The sequence below is a fragment of the Eriocheir sinensis genome, chromosome 14, assembly GCF_024679095.1.
Source record: "Eriocheir sinensis breed Jianghai 21 chromosome 14, ASM2467909v1, whole genome shotgun sequence".
Classification (NCBI taxonomy): domain Eukaryota; kingdom Metazoa; phylum Arthropoda; class Malacostraca; order Decapoda; family Varunidae; genus Eriocheir; species Eriocheir sinensis.
Genome location: NC_066522.1, coordinates 7,553,614 through 7,568,613, shown reverse-complemented (window position 1 = coordinate 7,568,613; position 15,000 = coordinate 7,553,614). Strand labels below are relative to the sequence as shown.

The following is a 15,000-nucleotide window of genomic DNA, read 5'->3' as shown; positions in this document are numbered from 1 at the left end:
AAAAGAGAACGGAGATTAAAGAAAGAATTAGTAAGGAAGTTAGGGAAGAGAAAAGAAGGGGGAGTAGATTGTAAATGTTGAAATTGAGATGAAGAATAGAGGAAAAGCTTCGGAAAATCAGGAGAAGGAAAGATAGGGGTTAAGAATAAAGGTAATAACAGAAACGAATGATAAAAGAATAATTAATGAATCATGAGGGAAAGGAGAAAAGAGATAAAGGGGGGGAAAGAATAAAGCTAGTAATGCAGAACAAAAGGATAAAGAGAGAGTCAAAAGGGTCCATGTAAAATAAAGAAAAGTAAAGATAGAGAAACAATAACAAAAAAAAAACGAAGAGTAGGGAGGGAAGAACAGATGTCGAAGAAAATGAATGGTAGAAAAACAGTTGGTGAAGTCGAGGAGGAGAAAGAAAAAAGTGAAGGGAAGGAAATAAAGATTGAAATACTGAAAAAAAAGTAAAGAAATATATGAGACTATGAAAGGTGACGACATGATAGGGAAAAGGGAAGGGAAGGAAGGGAGAGAAAGAGGAACGAGTTTGTGGAAGAGAGAGAGAGAGAGAGAGAGAGAGAGAGAGAGAGAGAGAGAGAGAGAATGAGGTAATGAGGAGACAGCAAGAGAAGAATGAGTCAAGAGAAAGACAATCACAGTGAAGCAAAAGAGATTCATCTATATAGTTGTCTCATTCTACTTTTCTTACAGTAACGGAACCCGCTTGAAGGGCAAAAGAGCGCTGCTCCTGTAAATAGAAGATAGATTGGGTGGGCAAAAGAAAGAAGTCAATTTCGGTTGGCGAGGTGTCTTGAAACTCCCGTCTTGAAAGAGTTAAAGTCGTAGGCAGGAGGGAATACAGACGAAGTAAGGTTGTTCTAGAGGTTACCAGCGGAAGGAGAAGGAAAGAATAAAGATACTGATTAACTCTTGCAAAAAGGGTCTGGATAGTATCTGGATGAGCAAAAGTAGACAGTCGTGTGCAGCGGGGCCGCGGAAGGGGTGGAGGTATCTTCAGAAGAGAAGTCAGCATTAAATTATCGATAGAAGATAGAGAGGCAATACTGCAGGGGAGTTTGTGAGGTAAAAGACTGTCAGTAAGTGGAGAGTTGATCAGACGAAGAGCCTTTAATCTCTACTCTGTCCAAAATGGCTGTGTGTGAAACCCCCTCACATGATAACACGCAGCGACGGGTACAAGTTGGATAAATTTAAGTTTAGAAAGGAAACAGGCAAAACTAGTTCACGGAGAGTAGTGGACGAATGGAACAAACTAAGTGGGTATATAGTTGAGGCACACATAATTGAAACCTTTAACCGAGACTTATACATTTATGGAAGGGAGGGAAATTTGTTGAGTGACCCATCTTCAGGAGCTGCCTTGTGTTGGCCATCTGGCCTTTTGTAGCCTCCTGATGTCCTAGCGCATCCTTGTGTACTCCATACGAGGCGGGCAAGGCTCTTACATATGGACAGTATCTGGGAGGGGGAAAAAAAAGTGGAGACTACACAGAACGCCTAACCTTGAGGAAGCTGATTTAACATGAGATGAGATATGAAGTTGCTGCTGCCTTCTCGCTTCCTATACCCCCTGCGTGCATATGGACAGCATCAGGGAGAGAGAAAAAAAATGGAGACGATACAGAACCCTTAACCTCGAGGACGCTGATTTAGCAAGAGAGGAGATAAGTTGCTGTTGTCTGCTTGCTTCCTTTCCTCCTCCCTCCAGAATGTTGCCTCGCCCAGCATGACCTTGCCCGCTGCCCGCTGCCCTCACCCCATCACCTCCTCCCTCCCGCCCTCTCTCACACTCACTCCCTTTGTCACTCACTCCAGCAGGCAAGGGAAAAAGCAAGGGTAGCATAATAATCTCTCTCTCTCTCTCTCTCTCTCTCTCTCTCTCTCTCTCTCTCTCTCTGATTTAATATCCTTTTTTTTTCGCGGTTCCAATATTGGCCGGGGAATAGCCTATTATCGTTTTTATATACATGCTCATCAGGATACAGACTCTTAAAAGCCTTTATTATTATTATTATTATTATTATTATTATTATTATTATTATTATTATTATTATTATTATTGTTGCTGCTATTATCTTTATTATTATTGCTACTGGTATTATCCTTATATATACTAATTACCAAGAAAATAAATATTGGATTATCATTATTATTCAAATTGACAACATTCCTAATTATAATGCATAGTGTACCTTCTCTCTCTCTCTCTCTCTCTCTCTCTCTCTCTCTCTCTCTCTCTCTCTCTCTCTGACGTTGCTTTTTCAGTCTTGCCTACTGTTTGATTTTTCTGTTTACTTCCTTGTTTCCTCCACTATGTATCCGTTCTCTCTCTCTCTCTCTCTCTCTCTCTCTCTCTCTCTCTCTCTCTCCATATTACACTGAAAAAAAAACTAGATTTCTCGTTCTGAATAAAAGAAAAAAATAAGTTGAACTCGAAATCACACACACACACACACACACACACACATATATATATATATATATATATATATATATATATATATATATATATATATATATATATATATATATATATATATATATATATATATATATAAAAGTTTCCAATTCGACATCACAACGCAGCATCACGGAGATAAAAAAAAAAAAAAAAAACTCCCAACTTCATCACGAATAACACCAGAAATAACTTGTTTTAATTCACTGCAAGAAAAGAAATAGAAAGAGAAATTTCAAGTCGCATATAAAAGTTTTCCATCTGGCAGCGTGAGGACACATAACACTGGAAATAACTTTTTTTTTTTAATACTCTGAAAGAAAATACATAGGAAGTGAAATTTCAATCGCATATAAAACTCTCAAATTTGGCAACGTGAGGCAACATCGGAGGGCTGGGCGGCGGGCGGGCGGGATAGAGGGTTGGGTGGGCGGGCAGGCGAGCGGGCGGGTGGGTGGGTTGGGCGACGGGCGGGCGGAACCTTGAGCAAGTCTTCCTGCCTGTGCACTGTGGTGGTGGCATTTGGTATTTATGCCTTCCATGACTCGGCGCTCGGCCCACCAAAGGCCTCGAACTCGTATTAAAGACCTTTGAGCAGAATGTTGTGCCAAGTTTCGTTTCCTCTCGAAAGGCCTGGGGCGGCGAAGCACACGAACTGCACGGAAGGAAGGAAAAGGAAATAAAGAAAGCTACCAAAATATCAGCCATACAAACTACATGGAAGAAGAGGACTTAAAGAATGATACGTACATGTCATCCGTACTGCACATAGAGGAAAAGGAATTAGAGAACGTAAGGAGTCTGCAAGAGGCCGGTCACTACAGACATGTCAGCCATATAAACTGCACAGGAGGGAAAGGAAACACAGAAGCTACGGACATGTCAGTCATACAACATATATACAAGGAAAAGGAAACAGGATAATACGGAATATGTCAGCCATACGAAATACAATGAAGGAAATGGAAATAAGAGAAGCTAGGAACATGCCAGCCATACAAACATATAAAGTAACGAAATGAAAGACTGGTAGACATGGCAGGCAAACAAACTAAAATATATGGAAAGTGAAGTAAGTACAAGGAACGTTGGATATGTCAGACACCTCCCACCATGCTTTTCACTCCCTTTCATCATTAGCTTTCAATAGGCATATAAAAAAAAACGTCAATCTGAATGAGAGGGAAAAATCCTTGAACTCCCTAATAAGCACTATACGTAATGAGAGAGAGAGAGAGAGAGAGAGAGAGAGAGAGAGAGAGAGAGAGAGAGAGAGAGAATATTCCTTGTCTGCACTCCCGCTACACAAGGACTATGTATGTAACCGTATAAGGGAATTACTGAAGAAAAAAGAAAAAACACGAAAGAAAAGGTCGATTCAGCTCTTAAAGTCCTTCCCCAAAACAGAGATACAATGTGATGCAGCGTGTTTCCTTATTTCAAACCACCACCACCACCACCACAACAACAACAACAACAACAACAACAACAACAACCTCTGTCCTCTGATTGAAAAGGAGATAGTGTTGAGAGATCATGCACCTTGGTTTAATGCGGAAATACTGTGTGCAAAAAGAGAGAAGAAGAAAAAAGAAAGACTGTGGCGTAGGCAAAAAACAGATGAGGCAAGAAGAGCACACCAGGAGGCAAGAAACTAAGAAAATCGGCCTGTGAAAAAACGGAAAAGAGAATACTATCGGAATAAGGTTGTGGAGGCAGGGCCTAACATTAATAAATTATATAAGGTGCTTGACAGTTTGACTGGAAACAGAAAGGTTAACAAGCTTCCGGATGGTTTCTCGGGTGAAGTGCTGGCAAATAAGTTTTTAGACTTTTTTGACAAGAAAATTGGGAGAGTTATCATGAACTTTAGAGGCGACCGCGGTTACCATGGATCCGCTGTGGAAGCTCCAGTCCTTGAAATAAAGTTAACAAGCTTTCAACAAGTGGATGTGGCTGTAGTGAAAACTATCGTACCCAGGGTGAAGATGACGTACTGTGATAACGATCCCTTGCCGATAAGCGACATCATTAAGAGTGAAAACTTTAGTGATTTCTTAAATATTATGACTATGATGGTTAACACTAGTATCGAAAACAAGACTTTCCCCGAGAGTGAGAAAGCAGCGATCGTGAAACCTATCGTTAAAGGTAAACTGGATCCACAGTGTTTGAGTTCCTTTAGACCAGTATCCAACTGGACGTTTCTATCTAAGATGCTTGAAAATGTGATCTTAAATCAGCTAATGGAGCATCTGCTAGTTGTGCGAGCCTTACTGGATAATCAGTCTGTTTACAATAAGCTTTACTCAATAGAAACTACTGTCTGTTCGGAGGTGAACAATTTTCTTGTACTCATGGATGAAGGGAAGTGTGGTGTTCTGATTTTGTTAGACTTGAGTGCTGCGTTTGACACGGTGGAGCACAGTCTATTGCTTCAGGATTGTAAGAATACTGGAATTGAGGGTGGCGCGCTGGATTATCTGAGGAGTTACCTTGAGAACAGAACTTACTGTGTGCAAATAGGTAAATCGTTCTCTACTCATAAACTTTTGCAAAGAGGAGTCCCCCAGGGAAGTGTACTGGGTCCAATTTTATTCTGTGTTTATACTATCGGTCTTTCACATTTGCTAAGAAGGCATGAAGTTGACTTTAAACTGTATGCCGATGATACACAGTTCTATTTGTCGTTGAGTGATGTGGAAAACACTGAAGATAAGCTGAACAGAATTATGGATGATGTTGGGAAATGGATGAATTCTAAGCAACAAACTGAATGAGGATAAAACTGAATGCTTGATTGTCGAGAAGAACAAGGATCTCAGGAGGCTAGATATTTCCACTCTTCGGATAAAAGATGACACTATGACTGTAAAAAAGTCAGTCAAAGATTTAGGTGTGATAATTGACTGCACTCTATCATTCAAAGACCAGATCCATCAGGTGGTGAGAACGGCAAGCTACCATCTAAGAAATATTTCATTTGTCAAGAAATACTTGGATGATAAGACTATGAAGATGCTTATATATAATCATGTAACTAGTAAGCTGGATTATTGTAACTCACTTTATTATGGCCTTCCTAAATATCTGCTGAAGAAACTACAACTTGTCATGAACAGAGCTGCAAGGCTAATAAAGGGTCTGCCCCCCGTGAGAGAATAACACCTGCACTTATAGACTTGCCTTGGCTGCCCATTAAGGCACGAATAGTCTACAAAATATGTGTCTTGACTTATCAAGCAACGCGACTTGGTAAACCTGGAAATTTGAGAAATTTACTTCAGGATTTTCATTTGGACACCGCCATGTCAGTGAGACACAGTACAGAACAGTATAGACTCTATGAGCCCAGGGTCAACCTGGAACTGGGTTTCAGAGCTTTTGAGAAGAGTGCCCCGCAGCTCTATAATGAGTTACCCGGGGATGTTAAGAACAGTGACAGTCTGGCAATCTTCAAGAAAGCGCTGAAGACTCACTTTTTCACTAAATCCTACGACTTAACAAACATGAGGATTGAGGACAACTTTCGGTGCTAATATTACTGTTATAATGTTGGCGGCCCTGTGGAGCGCTGCTACGGCGGCGGACCGGGGCCTGAAACCCCATCAACGGTAAACGGTAAACAACAAAAACAATCATGAGCCAGGAGATACGATGCAGGTTATTTTTTTTTCTATTACAAACTTGGTCGACCTTCACAGTCTCCCTTGAGCATATACAATTCATGAGGTGCGTTACATGCTGACATATACACACACACACACACACACACACACACACACACACACACACACACCTATCCCCCCCACCACTCCCCCCCACACACCACCAAGCATTCCTGTTACAAACCTAGTTAACCCAGCGACCTCTCTCTCTGAGCTACGTGAGAGAGAGGTGTAGTGCTTCAAGAGATGAGACCACACCAAACTCATGCACTTGCTTTTTCTCAATGGTATGTATGTGAGACCTGTGTATTAAGACGCCAGGCAAAACAAACACGCTCCAACAAGCTTCTCGGTCACAAACTAGGCAACCTTACGATCTCCTTGGTGGGTTTCAGAGAGCAAGCTTCACAAAAACACTGAACGCACGAACAATGCAGCCAAGGAAGAAGGTAGAGGGAGGCAGAGAGATGGGCAAAAAGGAGAGCAGGTAGTAAGGAAGACAAAAAGACAGGCAGAGAGGAAGACAGACACGCAAAAAAGGCAGTCACATCAAAACAGATAGACAAGAAGACAGGTAGATAGATGTACGGGAATAGACAGGCAAGAAAGCAGGTAGATAGGACAGAAAGGCAGTTTGGTAGATAAGAAAGACAGGCGGACAAGAATATAGACAGACAGACTGGAAGAATGGAAGATAGACAGACAGGTAGGTAGGTAGGCAGGGAAGCAAGCAAGAACAAAGGCAAGCAGACACACATACAAACAGACAGAAAGACAGGCGGACAAACAAGACGGGCAGACACATCATGAACTGCTCTCCTCCCTCAGTCACACAGTCGCCAACCTTCCGCTTAAATCACCTCCCTGCCGACCTTGGGGACCGCCATGTATAGGCACGTAATGTACATGTCTACTTGCCTGTATGAAAAACCTTACTCTTTACACCTCCAATAATACAGTTTTAACCCGTCCGCTGCGATTGGCACGGATTTCGCCTTCACTGGTAGCCTGGTAACATCTACTCCCAGGTCTTTCTCTGCCTCTGTGGTGGATGGTGGAGTGTTTCCCATGTGGTATTGGTGTGATGGATATCCCCTCCTAATGTACATGACTTTACATATTTCTTCATTGAATTGTAGCGGTCACTTTTTGTTCCATTCCTGTAGCTTGGTGATGTTGTAGGAAATCCGCAGTCGAGGGGTTAACAAAGCCAGTTTCGAAATAGATTTACTGAGACGAAATGAGTACCGTCCTACTAATAGTAACAAAATCAGCTACCCTATTTTCCTATCTCTTCACTGAATATACTACATCCAACCCTACTTTTGTTTTAACCCGGTAGCAGCAGGGATCATTTTTCTTAACGGTCCCTCTAAGCGAGAAATATGAGAAAAAACCATCACACACACAAACCATTTCATAATATATATATCGAAGCATTTGTGATCAGTTTATGTATCATCTATTTTTTTTTTTTTTTGGGGGGGGGTTTAAACCATGGCACAAATTTGGCCCGTAGCTGCTACACGGTAAAGCCACAAATTTGGCCTGTAGCTGGTACACGGTAAAGCCACAAATTTGGCCCGTATCAGGTACACGGTAAAGCCACAAATTTGGCCCGTAGCTGGTACACGGTAAAGCCACAAATTTGGCCCGTAGCTGCTACACGGTAAAGCCACAAATTTGGCCCGTAGCTGCTACACGGTAAAGCCACAAATTTGGCCAGTAGCTGCTACACGGTAAAGCCACAAATTTGGCCCGTAGCTGCTACACGGTAAAGCCACAAATTTGGCCCGTAGCTGCTACACGGTAAAGCCACAAATTTGGCCCGTAGCTGCTACACGGTAAAGCCACAAATTTGGCCCGTAGCTGCTACACGGTAAAGCCATAAATTTGGCCCGTAGCTGCTACACGGTAAAGCCACAAATTTGGCTCGTCGCTGCTACCGGGTTAACATCTACCGTAACAATGGTGCCACACATCCTGTACCCCAAAGCCAGCCCAACGTTTGTAGATACATATACAGCAACCAAATGTGAACCTCTCGCTCACTATAACCAAGTCAACGCTTTGCTGGAACGAACTAGAATTTAATTATATTTTCACTCGTGCCTTGACTTTGAAACTACACAAGAACGTTAAACTGGTCACATTTCACCTCGTTCTCCACGATTATTATTATTATTATTATTATTATTATTATTATTATTATTATTATTATTATTATTATTATTATTATTATTATTATTATTATTATTATTATTCAACCATGCTGCTAACTCTCATGCCCTCCCATTCCTCAGGCACATTACTGATCTCTCTCTCTCTCTCTCTCTCTCTCTCTCTCTCTCTCTCTCTCTCTCTCTCTCTCTCTCTCTCTCTCTCTCTCTCTCTTCTCTTCTCTTCTCTTCTCTCCTCTTCTCTCCTCTCCTCTCCTCTCCTCTCCCTCTCTCCTCTCCTCTCCTCTGCGCCTCTCCTCTCCTCTGCGCCTCTCCTCTCTACTCTCCTCTACTCTCCTCTCCTACCATTCTCTCCTCTCCTCTCCCTCTCCTTTCTCTCTCTCTGCAAGCAAACCCTTCCAAGGTGTGTGCACAGTATATCCAGAAGATTTGCACAGATAGGTATGGGCGTGAGTGACCGTGAAGGGGGGAGAAAAGAAAAAGAGAGGGGGAAGAGATAGAGGAGGACGAGGACGAGGAGATGGACAATTTTAATAATAATAATAATAATAATAATAATAATAATAATAATAATAATAATAATAATAATAATAATAATAATAATAATAATAATAATAATAATAATAATAATAATAATAATAATAATAATAATAATAATAATAATAATAATAATAATAATAATAATAATAATAATAATAATAATAATAATAATAATAATAATAATAATAATAATAATAATAATAATAATAATAAAAATAATAATAATAATAATAATAATAATAATAGTACCGTAATAATAATAATAAGAATAAGAATAAGAAGAAAAAGAAGAAAATTAAAATGAAAAAGATAAAAAAGTAGAAAAGAAAGAAAAAAATGGAAAATGAAAACTTCAGTATGACACCTTCGCCAGCTTTTAGTACGACATATGACCTTTAACGTTGCAGAATTAGCTCCTTTTCTCTATAACACACACACACACACACACACACACACACACACACACACACACACACACACACACACACACACACACACACACACACACACACACACACACACACACACACACACACACTCTTCTATACAATCCTGATAGATGGAAAATAAAGTACAAACATTTTTTCCAACGAACCTCAACCAAACGCACTAAAGGGGACAACAGATCCTTTAAAATATACCTCGAGAAGTCGCACCTCCAGACGCAAGATGGAGAGTAGAGGGAAATGATAAACAACCTCAGATACGACCTCACCACAACCGACAAAAGTTTCACTGCGCCACCTCGGGAAATTGCGCCTCCAGCTAAGCAAAACGATGTAAACTGACGCTAATGGGCCTCGATTCAGTGAGGGTGCCATAATACGCAAGCACACGTGTGGTGGGTTGGCAGTACAGCGCTAGTTGGCCCTCGTTAATATGACAAGTGCTCTCTCTCTCTCTCTCTCTCTCTCTCTCTCTCTCTCTCTCTCTCTCTCTCTCTCTCTCTCTCTCTCTCTCTCTCTCGTAGGTAAACCCTCAGCTGTTGTAATATTCACGGTTGTCAAATTCATCAGTCCCTTAATAGTCTCTTGTCTTTTCGTTGTTGGTCATACTCACAAGACTAGACTGACCGAGGTTGTGCGGAGTAAATATTACAAGTCGGCAGTGCAAGTCGTTAAGGTTAGTTAGTTAGTTTTGGGGTTAGAGAGAAATAATTGGCAAGCGTTGATAAAATATTAACGGCTAATCCTTCATCCTTGGTCGCAAGTTACGGACGTTGAAGCCAAGACGGGAGAAAAAGAAAAAGGTTAGAGTAGCGGAAGAAGGCAATTGCAAGTCTTTTCGGGTAGGCAGTGAGTGACAAAGTGACAGACAGACGGACAGAGAGAGAGAGAGAGAGAGAAATAAGAAAACGAATGAAGAGGATGAAAGAGAAAAATAAGAAAAAGAATAAGAGAGAGAGAGAGAGAGAGAGAGAGAAATACTGCCGCGTGATGGTACATACTCACAGTGGGGTCATGCATGCACTCCAGAGGCACTCACTCACCGAACTTTGGCTCCAGGATCAATAACAACACACTACCGCCATTGTGCTAGCCTGGATGTACACCCCGACACACACACACACACACACACACACACACACACACAGTCACACACACAAGCCTACCCAGCCTACTCATCCCCATCTCTCACTGTTACTAGGGTGTGTCAGGACTAATGGAGGTTATTTCACTAATGTAACAGATGCTCTTACTAAGTCCTCCACACACCTTCCTTTACATTACTTTCTCCCCCCCCTCCTCATCATCCTCATCCTCCTCCTCCTCTCATGAATACCACAACAATTAACACGTAAGGGGAACCAATTTAAGACACGACAGCAACAAGAGGAGGGCAGAGTCGAGCCAGGCAGTTCCCAGTTCCCTACACCAGTCCCCTCGTCCCTAGCTGTCCCCTCCTTCATACGACCAGCTCCTACGTCTGGCACGACTCATGTTTTGGTGGCGGGAAACGCATGTGCGGGGGAGGAGGAGGAGGAGGAGGAGATGGAAGAGGAGGAGGAGGAGAGAGAGGAGAGCCCTGACATTAGCTAAGGGAGGGGTGAGGGAGGGGGCGTGGCGTGGAGCGAGGGACAGATTCAGTGACGCTCCGTGGCTTGGCTGTGCGCAGGACCGTAGTAGTAACTGGAGTGTCGCGCAGTGAGGGTGCCCGGTGCTTTCCCGCGGACTCGGTGACTGGAGCGGATTGGACTGGCTCTCACAGTGGTTGGCCTCGCTCGCTCTGGTGAAAGACGGTCCATGCAGGGAGTGTGGCCCTAAAGAGACATGTGTTGGGCCTAGGGAAAGTGAGTCCTGGCTGGCTGGTTGGTTGATGGCATTGCACAAGGATTCTGTTCGAGTCTAGTCGGCTTCTGATAGTCATACGGGTGAGTGTTACTACTTCTGTTTACTACTATTGTTACGTTGATGCGATAATGGTAGTGTTCAAGAGAAAGGTGAGAGGAAGGAAACCGAGAGAAAGGAAGGTTTTTAGGAAAGGCAAAACAAGGGAAGAAAGTGAAAAGTGGTAATTTAAGTTTTTGAATGTCATTATAGTGAATTATTATGTTTGCTACTATTGTTACGTTGATGCGATAATGGTAAGGTCCAAGAGAAAGATGAGAGGAAGGAAGGTGTTTAGGAAAGGCAAAGCAAGGGAACAATGAGTAGCAAGTGGTAATGTAAGTTTTTGAATGTCATTATAGTGAATTATTATGTTTGCTATCACATGTATCCTTAGTTGTATAATCACACTCTGTACTGCCTGGGGGTTGGGATGGCATGCTCCTCCCTTCTCCTTTGTTGTTTACTTGCAACAATAAACTATCAATCAATCATCAATCTATTGTTACGTTGATGCGATAATGGTAAGATTCAAGAGAAAGATGAGAGGAAGGAAACTGAGAGAAAGGAAGGTTTTTAGGAAAGGCACAGCAAGGGAAGAATGATTAAGAAGTGGTAAGTTAAGTTTTTGAATATCATTATAGAGAATTGTTCTGTTTGCTGTTATTGTTACGTTGTGTGGATGGGGAAATCGTAAGGCCCAGGAGAGAAAGTTGAAATTGAAGGAAACAAAGAATGGGCGATTTTTAAGAGACAAAGCAAGGGAAGAGTGAGTGGTGGTAATTTAAGTTTTTGATAGTCATTATATTGAATTACCTCCCAAAAGACTTCCCCCTCTCTCTCTCTCTCTCTCTCTCTCTCTCTCTCTCTCTCTCTCTCTCTCTCTCTCTCTCTCTCTCTCTCTCTCTCTCTCTCTCTCTCTCTCTCATTTGGAAAGAAGCCGAATCGTAAATTTCAAGAAAGATTAAGTTCGGAAAGTTAATTAAGAAAAAGGCATTAGTCATTTCGCTTCTCGGTTATCGCTATATCGGATTATCTAGCCTCTCAACTTCTCTCTCTCTCTCTCTCTCTCTCTCTCTCTCTCTCTCTCTCTCTCTCTCTCTCTCTCCCGGCGGTGTCTATGGGGAGTACAAAGCGGACGAACGGACAAGAAAAATATATAGAAATAAAACTTTATTCCCTTGTTCATCAAAACGAGGGAGGGAGGAAAAAAGTGGAGGTATTGGCTTCTCTCTCTCTCTCTCTCTCTCTCTCTCTCTCTCTCTCTCTCTCTCTCTCTCTCTCTCTCTCTCTCTCTCTCTCTCTCTCTCTCATCAATACTCTCAACATAAATATAAGTGGGTGTGGCGGTATTTATCGAACTGACAAGCTTTTTCTATTATTAGCACTGTTATTGGTTGTAGTAGTAGTAGTAGTAGTAGTAGTGGTAGTGGTAGTAGTAACAGTAGTAGTGTTGTTATCAGTATTTTAATTATTTTCTCTATGTAAAACCACAACGATATTAATGATGTTTTAAGTATAGCAGTAATATTATTATTATTATTATTAAAGTTAGTAAAATAAAAGGAATAAGTATAAGAATACCACTACCACCACGACCACAACCACCACCACCACTATCACCACCACCACCCAACCAATGCATGCCCTCTCACCGACCTTGCTTCGCCTTGTCTTGGAATTCAGCCAGGCGTGTGTGCCCTTCAGTTTCCAGACCCCCAAAGCAATACGAACACGTTACACTCTCTCTACTTATACAACTCCCCCTCCTCCTCCTCCTCCTTCTACTACTACTACTACTACTACTACGAGGAGGAGGAAGAGGAAGGGCAAAAGCAGTACAGAGGAAGAAGTTAGAGATGAGGAACATGACAGAGCAAGCAGAGGAAGAGTAGGAGGAGGAGAAGGAAGAAATTAAGCAGAAAAAGATGATAGTGAGTGAGGAGAGGGATATTGATGTGGAAGTGAGGGATGAGGAACCACTACCACTACTATTACTACTACTACTACAACAACAACAATAACTACATCCCCACAAGCAGCTGCGAGGATTCATGTTAGGGTTAAAGTCATACTAATAATACAGACTCGTTTTCGTGCCTCTTAAGAAGGGTTTTGTTGTCCCCGACGCGTGGACAGCAGCGGCAGCCAATCACAACCAGGTATTGGGGCGAGGTGGGCCGTGACTGGTGGACGCGGGCAGGTGTGCAGGCCAGGGCAGGGGAGGCTGTTTTGTGCGGGTGGGTGGAAGACCTGATCCTCCCTGACCTCACCTGGGGATATTAACGTTTGCTTCTCTCCTCTCGTTTCTCCTCCTGCTTCTTCTCTTCTCCTCTTCCTCCTTCTTTTCATTCTTGTTCATTCTCCCCGTTTTCATGTTTCTCATTTTTCTCTTCCTCCTTACCCCTCACCTTCTCATTCTCCCCGTGTCCTTCCTCTTTTCCCTTCTCACTTTTTTTTTCTTTTTCTTTTCTTCTTTTTCTTCCTCCTCCTCCTCCTCTGCCTCCTCCTCAGCCTCTTCCTCTCCCTCCAGCTCGCGTGTTTTTCCCCTTGCTCATTCGCGTTCATTCTGCCATTTTCCATATTCTTTATTCTCCTTTTCCTTCCTTTATCAATGTTCTCTCCCTCTCTTGCTGCTTATATCTGCTTCTCTTCCTTCTCCCCCTTCTCCTTCTTCTGCCTCTTCCCATGCCTCTTATTCCTCTCCTCCTCCTTCTTCCTCACTACACGACTCACGACTCAATCTCTTTACCCTGGAGAAAAGACGTCTACGAGGGGACATGATTCAAGTCTTCAGAAGTAGTAAATGTGAATATCATTAACTCCAAAAATCGAATCGACCGTCATTTCGTTGCGTCAGGAGTAGACTGCATACAAGCGCTTTTATCTGCTCTGCGGGCACCACGTGGCTAGCGAGCAAATTAAATCACCAGAGCGGATAACCTCGCAAAGAGCCAATACTTTCTGTTGCCTGCACTTCCATGTTCCTCTACTCTGTGTTTTGCCTCCTCCCTCTTCTCACTTCTTCCTACTTCTCCTCCTCCTCCTCTTCCATGTTCCTCATCCCTCACTTCCTCCTTGATCCCCCTCTCCTCCCTCGCATTATCTTTTTCTGCTTAATTTCTTCCTTCGCCTCCTCCTCCTCCTCTTCTTGCTCATTGACGTTCCTCATCTCTACCTCCTCCTCCCTCTCTTCTGCTTCTGTTCATACTCTTCCTCTTCCTCCTCTTTCTCCTCTCATAATCTTCTCCCTTTTCTCATCATTCCTCCCCTCTTCCCGTCTCTTCCTCCTCCTCCTCTTCCTCGCTCCTTCATGCTCCTCGACATCTCATCGCTTCTCTCCTCCTCTTACTCCTTCATCTTCCTCTCCTCTTGATTCTGTTCCTGTTTCTCCTCTTTCAATTTCTGCTCATTCTTGCGCTTCGTTCCTCGCCCCACCGCATCTCTTCTCATATTGCTCCTCCTCCTCCTCCTCCTCTTCCCGTTATAATCCTCCTTGCATTGAGGTCTATTGTGCAAGGTCTATGCATATTGTGACCTTTGTTGCCTTTCCCTTTCTTCCTTCTCCTTTTCTTTCTTCCCCTTTTCTTTCGTTCATTCTCTCTCCCCTTTTCTTTCTTTTCTCTGTCTTTCTTTCTTTCCTCCCTTTTTCCTTCTTTTCTTTCGTTCATTCTCTCTCCCCTTTTCTTTCTTTTCTCTATCTTTCTTTCTTTCCTCCCTTTTTCCTTCTTTTCTTTCGTTCATTCTCTCTCCCCCTTTCTTTCTTTTCTCTGTCTTTCTTTCTTTCCTCCCTTTTTCCTTCTTTTCTTTCGTTC

The 15,000-nt window shown here is 42.5% G+C and overlaps 2 protein-coding genes across 2 annotated transcripts in view; one reads left to right on the top strand and one right to left on the bottom strand.

The window, feature by feature from the left end:
- LOC126998390 (acyl-coenzyme A diphosphatase NUDT19-like) overlaps window positions 1-9,522 on the bottom strand; it is a 57,759-nt gene extending 48,237 nt beyond the window's left edge. Inside the window, exon 1 of the mRNA XM_050860014.1 lies at window positions 9,500-9,522. The gene's annotated coding sequence lies outside the window, so the exon portion shown is untranslated. The remainder of the gene's footprint in view (window positions 1-9,499) is intronic.
- A 1,439-nt stretch (window positions 9,523-10,961) lies between these two features.
- The window catches only part of LOC126998389 (protein tincar-like), a 106,409-nt gene continuing 102,370 nt past the window's right edge, over window positions 10,962-15,000 (top strand). The window contains exon 1 of the mRNA XM_050860010.1: window positions 10,962-11,229. The gene's annotated coding sequence lies outside the window, so the exon portion shown is untranslated. The remainder of the gene's footprint in view (window positions 11,230-15,000) is intronic.